Source organism: Myotis davidii, unplaced genomic scaffold (assembly GCF_000327345.1).
Source record: "Myotis davidii unplaced genomic scaffold, ASM32734v1 scaffold576, whole genome shotgun sequence".
In the NCBI taxonomy this organism is placed as follows: domain Eukaryota; kingdom Metazoa; phylum Chordata; class Mammalia; order Chiroptera; family Vespertilionidae; genus Myotis; species Myotis davidii.
Window position 1 is genome coordinate 451,608 of NW_006287104.1, and position 10,826 is coordinate 462,433.

Below are 10,826 nucleotides of genomic sequence, written 5' to 3' on the forward strand. Positions count from 1 at the left end.
ATAATACTACCAACCTTTCAGTGATGTTTAGAATATTAAATGATGCATGGATTTAGAAAGGTGTAAATTGTAAAAAACTATACACAATTTTTGAGGCATTTTACTTATAGACATAATGCTTCTTTACCCCTAAATACTACACTCAATTTTCTAAAAAAAAAGATGGTCATTTTTTATTCTATTTCAGCATTTCAAAGTGACCCTGGTAAATTTTGCTGACATTTAAAAATGCTATCATAATTTCCATTATGGAAGTGTTTAGTTTCAGAGCTCTTTGGTCTATTAGGAAAAACTGGCAAAGCATTTATTTTAGAACATGAAAAAATAAGTCACAAAATGAATTCAATTTGACAATTGAGATATGCACTTCAATGATGAATAATATTAACAAATAAAACAAGAAGTGCTTTTTAATCAATCTCAAATTTCCTCTGTTTTATTTTCCTTTTCATTTTTACTTTTTTGTGATTTGTGGAGAAAAATGAAACCATTAAGTGAAATGGTTCTGATAAAATGAGGAATGGATAGGACAAGTTTGAGGGATGGTATGGAACATCATTTAAACAAAACTTCATCAGCTTTGCAGATACTCAACACATAAGAGTTCCAAGCCCAAGATTATTTTATACTTTTAATATAACATAAGTGAAACAATGATAGTGCTCTCAAGAGAAAAAAAAAAGACAAAGAATTATAATTACTGTAGAAAGAGAATTTTCTTTATGTTAGAGAAATGGATATCAAAGCACTTTTATTTGACAACTTTATTTTTTTTCTTATTTGGGTTCTGTTTGAGACATTTATTCAGTGCTTACTGGCGTAATGGATAATTCTACTAGTACGTAGCGCAGTGTCTGACAAAGAAATTCAGGAATGTAACTATAAATAATAGTTACATTGTTTATAACTAAAAAGTATCTCTTTTTATGTATATACTAGAGTCCCGGTGCACAAATTCATGCATCAGTGGAGTCCGTTGGCCTGGCCTGCAGGATCGGGCTGACACTGGCTCTCTGACATCCCCTGAGGGGTCCCAGATTGCAAGAGGGCACAGGCCAGGCCAAGGGACCCCACTGGTACACAATCAGGTGCATGGAGGGACACGGGAGGTTGGCCAGCCAGGGAGAGGCCACGGGAAGGCTCCAGGGCTTTCCAGCCTGTCTCGATTGGCCAGACCCCAGGAGCAAGCTAACTTACCTTTCAGAGCATCTGCTACCTGGGGGTCAGTGCACATCACAGCAAGTGGTTGAGCAGCCTTAGCATATCACTAACATATTATGCTGTGATTGGTTGAATGGATAACCAGATGACCAGACACTTAGCATATTAGACTTTCATTATATAGGATGAGTAAAGGTCAATAAGTATTTCAGCACCCTGTAAAGGCAGTGTTTTAACCATTTCATATGTGTGCATTTTTTTTTTCATTTTATGCTCAGAAGATGCTAAATTTAACAGAAGAGAAAAATAAAGATAAGTCAGTGAAAATTTTTTTTTTCAGATCTAGTAGATATTAATGAAAGAGCTGGAGTTTAATGTATAATTTTCTACTTTAAAATGTTTATTCTCTCTAATGACTTCCTGAAGATGTTGTAATTAATTAGAAGAGAAATAATAACCTCAAAATTATTGTATGCCAAGATGAAAGTACGTAAGATACTGATGATACTCAAAGTTGGTTCTCAGGAAGGAGAGATCAAATTCAGATGTAAGCTTTTGGGAAGCAAAATATGTTTATGGAGATATTGAGAACATAAAATTTTGATACTTTTGATATACTTAACAAGGACAAATGAAAAGATAGTAAACTTAGGAATTAAAAATAACTGAATTTAAGCATGGTATCAGAAACAAGGCCTGAATTGTCAATGATGGTAAACCAATAGTCACATAATCAGAGAAAAAGAGAAAAGATAATCTGTACATACTCTCCATTGAAATAAGGTTGGCAATGAAATATCTTGCATCAGGCTCACAAAGCCCACTTTCCTGTTTTCTCAATTGTCATCTACTTCGGGTTCCTCTGCCTGCCAGCTGGATTTTTCTAAGCACATGCCTTTATGATTCTTTCTAGATATTGACACCAATTCCTTCCACTTATCCTTTCAGGCCTAGAATTGGTGAATTCTTTCTACTATAATATCTTTGCAGTTCGCCAACACTCGACTTCTGTAAATAACCCCCTTTAAATAAACTCTCCTCAAATAATTCAATTTTAAGTGGACCATCTGTTTCTTATTGGAACCCTTCCTGACACAGACAGCTTCATGGAAAAGGTGTCCACATTAAAGAAAGCACAGAATGTGATGAATTGGTGTAGGGAGAGGAAAGCCCATGTATAAATCCATAACCAGGGGCCAAAATAAATGTAACTTCGATGAAAGCATAAAATAAAATTATTATGCAAACAGTGGATAATGAAAATGGTCATGATAATAATAATGACAAGAACTGTCTTGAGTTACAACTTGTTACTTAAAATATATCCAGAGATATTTACATAAATTAAAATCTTATTTATCTTTTTTTGTTTCATGAAAGTAATTAAATGGATTATATTTTTAAATTGCCTTTCCTTGAAGGATATGAACAAGTAAGTGTTGCTATCCTGTATTCCAAATATTAGAGACTTTTATAGACTTAAACTCGTGTATAAGCTTAAGTAACTATAAATTTAAATATTTGATAAGGACAAAAATAATATGATATTTACAAGCAATGCCTTTACAAACATTTAGAACTATATTCAAATGCTGGAGACTGTGATCAGAGGAGGAAGTGGTAAAATAAAAAATTTGGAACCAGGGAAGGGGCAAGAATTAAACCAGGGACCTTCATAAAGTTAATATACAAGGTTAATGATAAGAAAGGTGTCCTAGAACCAAGAGTAAATGTCATTTCAAGGATGATACAGGGTAAACATTTCTGGGTAGGAGATCAATATTTCACACGGGCTTTCCAGAAATATAGCATAGAACTGAGCTTCCTATTACCCCAACCCTTCAGTTATATTAGTCATACACCTATTTTTATGGTACCAAATGGAGATGGTAAAAAGCTGAAGGTAGTGATAAAATGTGACATGGTGGCGGTGATGTGGGACAGTGACAGTACAATTCAGAGTGACGGTGAAGAAGTGGTAGTTTAGTGGGTGATATGATATGACAAGACTGGACTGAAACTACAAGGAGGGAGAATTAGGAGAGGTGTTCAGATAATTGATATGGAACCAGGTTATAGATGCAAAGAAAGTGCTGAGTAATTTCTCTGTCTCTGTAATTATAGAATGATAGAAGCAGAGAGTGAGCATTCACTTAAGAATGTACAACTGATGAGCACAGTGACACTGAATTAAGATTACTGCCATCCCTAAAGTGAATAAATGACTGTGATAAAACTCTCAGCACCTCATCATTTTATCTGGGTCTGTAATGTCCTGCCTCTTCACTCAATAGAGATAAGACACATCACACACGGCATTAATGCTTTTCAATGTGCTCTCCTTTTGCTGATTCAGTAACTCAAAAACTATTACTCTCTGTAGCTAGACTTGTTCAAAGAAACTAAATCTTTCTTGGAAAAATTTATTTTGAACAAGAAATCCACAATCTTATATAAGAATACTCAGAGTTACAAAGAGATTTAATCAGTAATATTTTAAAAAGGTGATAGCTTAAAAATTGAAACACACTTTTCTCCAAGAAAGAGAAATACATTTCGCCCTGATTGAGTGCGGTTAATGATCTGGGATGTGTGCACTACTTGTACTATTTTCATATTTTTCAATATTTTCATCATTTAATATTAAACAATGGGGCACCCATTCAGATTAGATGAAATCCATATTATGTTGGTAGTTAAATAACTTGACTGTTAACTTAGTACTTTGGAGATAGATATAATAAGATTCACCTGATTATATTAATAGTGAAGTAAAGAGAAGTCTAAAGATAGGATATACTAGTCAAGAAATCAATGATTGAGGGAATCATTAAGCCTCTGAGGCAGCCTTCAAATGCTTACATACCCCGTAGTGAAGCTGAAATGCTTTCTTTTAGTTGAAACATTTATTAAGCAAGGACTCTGTTTGAGACACAATGGGAGGTGGAATAAACTTGTTGACTTACATGGGAGGTAGAAAAAATAAGAGATAAACTCTGGCCACAGAAAAATATGAAATCATTTAAACCAAAAGCAATGATATAATTTTCACTTGCACTTCTTACAAACTGGTCAATTCTTTCTTAAACTTATTTTCCTCTTCATTTGTTGTTACTACAAGGGATAACCAACAAAATGTACCTTTCTGGATCTTTCTAAACTCTTCCCATAGAGATATGGGCTCAGTGGTTACATAGTCTGCTTTTCAAGTTCTTATGGGGGATATTTTACTAATCATTTTTCCATTGTGTACATGTCATCAATTTTGCAGCTTCTAATGTAAATTCCCTTGCTGCTTATCAAACACTAGTGACAAGTATTTTAGCTAATTTTATGGAAGCATCACACTATGCTGCCCATTTCTGTATTAGTAAAGATAAAAATAATAGATGTAATAAATTAGCCTGAATTTTCTGGTTTAAATATGGTTGTGTTATTTTCTTAAGTAGCAGTTTCATTCTGATATTTTGCATGCGGACTTTTTCATGGTGACTCAGGGACCAAATTTACTTCTATTTTGTGGTTCTGTCATCCCTTAGAGCAGGGTCAGAGGCCAGTTCCCACCCACAACATGTTTCTAGATGACTTATAAGGAAGTAATAGGTATTATACTCCTATGTTACTGAAATAAATCAAAATTAGATTAATATTTTGAGAAAATTATTATATTCTTATTTTAGGCCCATAAAGTTTTGTTGGAACACTAATTTGTTTACATAGTATCTATGGCTGCTTTTATATAAAAATGAGCATTGAGTAGTTGTGACAGATTGTTCAGACACTCAAATCCTAAAATATTTAATAATTGGTCCTTTAGACAAAATATTCATTATTTCCTGCCTCAGACATTCCAAGGTTTAGAGATTCATTGTTAGCCTAGAACCACTCAATTTCTGGTTCGATTGGGATGTTCAAGTCCTCACAATATTTGCCTAATGAAGAAAAAAAAAATTCTGGGAGTAGTTGATCTTTTACTTCTCAGAAAACATTGAACTCTTTATACAAATCTATGCATCTTTTAATAAATGACTATTTTAATTTAAAAAAAAAAAAACTGAGGCAACAGAAGCCTGCACTGAATCACAGAGATTATTTTACCCTTAATCCCAGGTCAAAGCAGTTTACTTGCCCATGTGGCTTATCTTTGAGAAATGAGATCTGCATTAGTAAGAAACACGCTTTATGCAGATGGTTTATTCCTTCCTGGGCAAGTCAAGTTGATAAATCTTGATGATTATATATTGAGTTGAATTGAATTGAGCAATGCAATCCTTTGAAGAATACAGAGCAGAAAAAATATATGTATAATTTACTAAAAAATATAAAGTCTTGCCCTGAGTGGTTTGGCTCAGTGGATAGAGCATTGGGCCTGTGGACTCAAAGGTCCCAGGTTCGATTCCGGTCAAGGGCATGTACCTTGGTTGTGGGCACATCTCCAGTAGGAGGTGTGCAGGAGGCAGCTGAATTGATGGTTCTCTCTCATCGATGTTTCTAACTCTCTATCCCTCTCCTTTCCTCTCTGTAAAAAAATCAATAAAATATATATTTAAAAAAATATAAAGTCTTACAAAGACAAAAGTATTGTGTAATCAAATAGCAAATTATCAACTAAGCTGAGAGGCTGCAAGACATACTCCAGTGTTTTGTGAATAATGCTGGCTTGCATCAAAATTATATGGGGAGCTTGAGGAAAATGCAGGTACCAGATCCCATAGGAGTTGATAACAACTGCTGCATTAAGAGTTTAGACTCAACATGTATTTGCCACCCATATGATAAGGCATTGTCCTTTGAAGAAAACACATACAACGAATATTTTAGTTTTAACTTAGCTATATAGTGTGTTATCACCCGTGCCCATATGACTGTGCCATTTGATGGATGATTAAAAGATCACAGAAAAATAGTTGTTGGCTTCTCAGGGAGACACAGAGTACACACTATAAAAATTCCACAGGGGGAAATTTTCGGTATTATAAGACCTACTCATTGAAAAAGTACTGATTGAACATAGATTATCCAGTAACGTTTTTCCAATTTCAGTGATTATAAATAATGTTTTATTGAACTCTATTGTACATAAAGCTTCTAGTTGGCATTTAAGAATTTTTCCTTTAGGGTAGATTATTGTGTAATAGCAACTTGATACACAGCAAAACGCTTTTCAGAAAGCGTTTATGTTCAAGTACAGGCATCATTTGGAAATGATGATATAATTTAGAAGAACAAAATTAACAGAATAAGCTAAAAAGTATAAAGTTTTTTGAGGGAAAAATAGAAAAAATGTTTCTGTAGAGAGGGAAGATGTTTCTATATATAAAATAGGACACAGTGAAATATGCTCTTGAGTGGAGGTCTATGCTTTCATTATGCTATAAACTGAATGCCTGTGTCTCCCAAAAATCTACATGTTAAACCTAACCCCCCAAATGATGACATTTGGAGGTGGTATCTTTGGAAGGTGATTAGTCAATAACCCTCATAAAGGGGATTAGTGTCTTTACAAAGAGACTCTGGAGGGCTCCCTCTCCCCTTCAATGTGAAGACACATGGTAAATAGGGCCTTCTATATATGGGCTCTCACCAGACATGGGATTTACTGGTCCACTGATCTCGGACTTCCCAGCCTCCAGAACTGTGAAAAAATAAATTTATGTTTTTAAAAGCCAACCAAATAAATGTATGTTGTTTATAAGCCTCCAAATCTGTGGTATTTTTTTATAATAGCACCCTGAATGAACTAAGCCACCATATATGCCAAACTTAACTGTTGGGACATACATGTCACATTGATACAGTCTACAGAATAAAGATTCAGCCAAATGTGGGAAGCTCAGACCCGCTTTCTCTGATCCCATGCTTCTCTCAGTGTGTTGGATAGTCTATGTGCCTGCTATTGCAGCTTAGTCACTAGATTTAAGTTACTTATGGGAGTTGGGGGAGACCACTTGGCAAATTTCTGAGTTATCTGTGAGAATGAGTGAATTTAAACAGCAGTCTATTTCTAAACTACACTTGCACTGTTTTAAAGCTGTCTTACCACACACACACACACACACACACACACATAACTATGTAAACACACACACACACACACACACACACGTTTAAGTGATAAACAGTTGGCTGTTTAATGAGATGCAGTTTCAGTTTACTCAAATTGAGCAAAAGTGCTGCAAATGCAGAAGGGCAAGTCAGAGGGAGCCTTAATCCTGGAGAGTTACCACTGGATAACAATTGTAATAAAAACGATAGGGAGCAATATGAGTAAAATTTATGTACATTTCTGCAAACTGTAAGATCTATAATAATTGCTTCTAACTCCTCAGAAGCCTACCGAGGGCAGTGGTGGGTATACTAAAAGTGAAATGGTGGCTGGACTAGAACCTATTGTCAGACGATCTGAGCATTTTTTATGGGTCACTCTCTTACTATCTGAGGTTCAGTACCTCACTTGAACCCGGCCAACAATTGCTCTAACTGGTGTAACAAGTCTCCACCTTTCCGGGAGTCATGGGGCTTTTAGAAATGGAAGGTATGTTAGAGCGCCCTGTCAACTAGGAAGTGAACACTGTGTAAATATTTAGGACTATTGCCTTGACTCTATCACTGGAAAGTTTTGGAGTTTGGATGACTTTTATTTTAATTGTTGATCATTTGTATACATTGCTAATTCTTCAAGCCCTTATTCCTGTCTCCAGATCTGTCTCCCTTGTGTCCCCTATATACATAGAAGTGCCTACCATACTGTATGAGTTTCTCAATAGTGTTATAGTGTGTTCCCATCACTGAAATTTTATTTCATTTTTGCCATAACTGGTTAACTCCTAATTTTCTTTCAAATACATCTCAAATATCTACTACTTTGTGAACTTCTTGGACTCATTTAATCAACTATAATGGTTATTTCTTTGTGCCTCTATCCTATTTTGTATCTAATCAACGATGGAGTATTCATCATTGAATAGATTAGTCATCCTTCCTCATTTGTGAGCATATTAAATAAATGCCTAATGCCATATTTATACAAGAGAATAAATGTCAATTAATAAAAGAATGATAATAACTTTAATTAATTATTCAATAAATAAGTAAAAATGTTAAACTATGGCCTATCTCTTTTCTTGGTCACAGATTAGCAACCTTTCACACATTCTAACTATCTACTATAATTCAATTTTACATTATGATAACTGAATGCATCTGAAATAATCGATAATTAAATAAATAATTTTACTGTCATAAATGAGACTTATCCAGAACACGCCTATATCTATTCTCTCTGGATGGTTAGAGTTTGGTGACATGCATTCAACCAAATATTATAAATTCTAAGATCTTTAAGATTCCATTCAGATGTGTCCCAGAATCAGAAACTTTCTTCTTAATGATGCATTTGATATTGCAAACTTATTTAAGGTTGTTTGTTGTTGTTGCTGCTGCTGCTGCTACTGCTATTTTTGCTGTTGTTTTGGCCTTAAGTTTTAAGATAGGAATTTTTCTTGTGCTGGACCTTGGTTGTAGAAGAAATGTTAAATCACATTTTTGCCTTCTTGTCTGTCTGTCTCTCTTTTTGAGTTATAATGTTTTACTTTTCTTTTTTTGCACATATCTCGTGTTGACTCATGCTTATATCAGTACTCGTTGGCTATTGACTCTCAAAACTTCTGCTAACTTTGGCAGTCCCCATTCTTGAGCTGTCCAAAAGATTGTAGTCTTATGTTCATGCGCTTATCTATAGTAGTTCTATTGGCAAGATCACCTCTGCTTTGGGTACAGATTCTTGAACATGTACCAATCTGAAATATTTGTCTAATATAATAAACTAATTATGCTTAGTTTGATTACATGCTCACCAAACAGCTCTCTGGTTTTAGCTGGCTTTTATTCTCAAGTTTGCATGGGACAGTACCCTAGTCCTGAAAATGTGAATAGTACCATCTCTCTGACGTCACTCTTTACATTTTTTCTATTAGAATCATGAGCTTAGTGACTGGGACTTAGTCCCGGTGAGAAGGCTTGGCTCAGAGTGTGCTGGCAAAGGTAGAGCTCTAAGCTTAGAAAATAGGGGAAAATACGGTGAATTTTCACCTAGGGTTGTTGGAGAATCATACTAGGATATATTCATACTAGAGGAAGTATTTTTTAAATAATATTAATTTTGGGGTTAAACTGGAAAATCAATATAAACTGATAACTTTAATGGTCAATTTTTAAAAACCTCTCACTAATGTCCAGAATTATAGAAATTATAGCATAAAAATTTTCATGTAGAACAGTATGGTAAGTTTTTATAACACCCTAAAGTTGGTCTTCAAAATAATTTTCCATTCAAAAGAATTGAGCCTTCCTGAAGATGATCCCATACATTGAAAAGGGGGAAAAATCAAGATGACACCATAATATTTTGTTCAGAGAAGTAAAACATTCTTTTAAAATTTTCTGAGTGGTATCTCAAAAGACACTCCTGAGGTATAAAACTTCAGAATTTACCTGTTAATTGTAAAATTATAATAGGGCCTAGTCAAGTAAATTCTGAACTGTTGTATAACACACTCTAACCAATATTTTATTGGCATGGGGGAAAGTTTGATCAGCATCTAACTCTAAGGCATATTGACTTAAAAGGTAACACTTATTTAACAAGTAAACATTCCTTTGCAAAGAGTCCCAACCCAATAAACACTGAATCAGGTGTTAATCTATTTAAAAGATGTAACCCAGATCCCTTGACACAATGAGGAATACATAGGTCTATGAAATAGAATATGCAATATCAATTAGTTTGAGATTATGTTGTTTGATTTTTGGAATTGATAAAATTACTGTGCATAAATGAATAAAGCCATAACTTCAGGCAGATATCCTATATAATAAAAGCCTAATATGCTAAGTGCCCAGTTGTCTGGTCATCCGTTCAACCAATCAATCCCCCTAATAATATGCTAAGTGTCTGGTCGGCTGTTCAACCAATCATAGCATAATATGCTAATGATATGCTAAGGCCACTCAACACTCACTATGATGTGCACTGACCACCAGGGGCAGATGCTCTGACTGGTAGGTTAGCTTGCTGCTGGGGTCCAGCCTATCTGGACTGAGCTAGATGGGCCAGACATGCCCTGGAGCCCTCCCACGGTCCTTTCCCAGCTGGCCAATCTCCCGTATCCCTCCCCGGCCCAGATCAATCATGCACTAGTGAGTTCCCTAGGCCTGGCCTGCACCCTGTCACAATCCGGGAACCCTCGGGGGATGTCAGAAAGACAGTTTCGACCTTATCCCACAGGCCAGGCCGAGGGACCCCACTGCTGCATGATCGGGGCCAAGGGGCCTCTAGTAAAATTATATTAGTATAGAGGTAATAATGAAACAAAATAAATCCATGCAGTTGATATGTTGAAGTACGTACTCTAACAACTTTTATAATAACATTTTATGTATATAAGGCATTTGTGGTCATTTAAAATAATTTGATTCATTAGATTATGATTTTTTTGAAGTCTTGAGTTTTGACTAATTTTGCATTCAATATCTAAATGTTTATAAGATTTTGACTTATACAGTTAATATTTAAATTTGTTAATTATATGATCAGTGTTAACATTGTTCACTAGATACATACATAAAAGATGCATAGAAGAGAGTGTCCTTAGGCTTCTAATAGT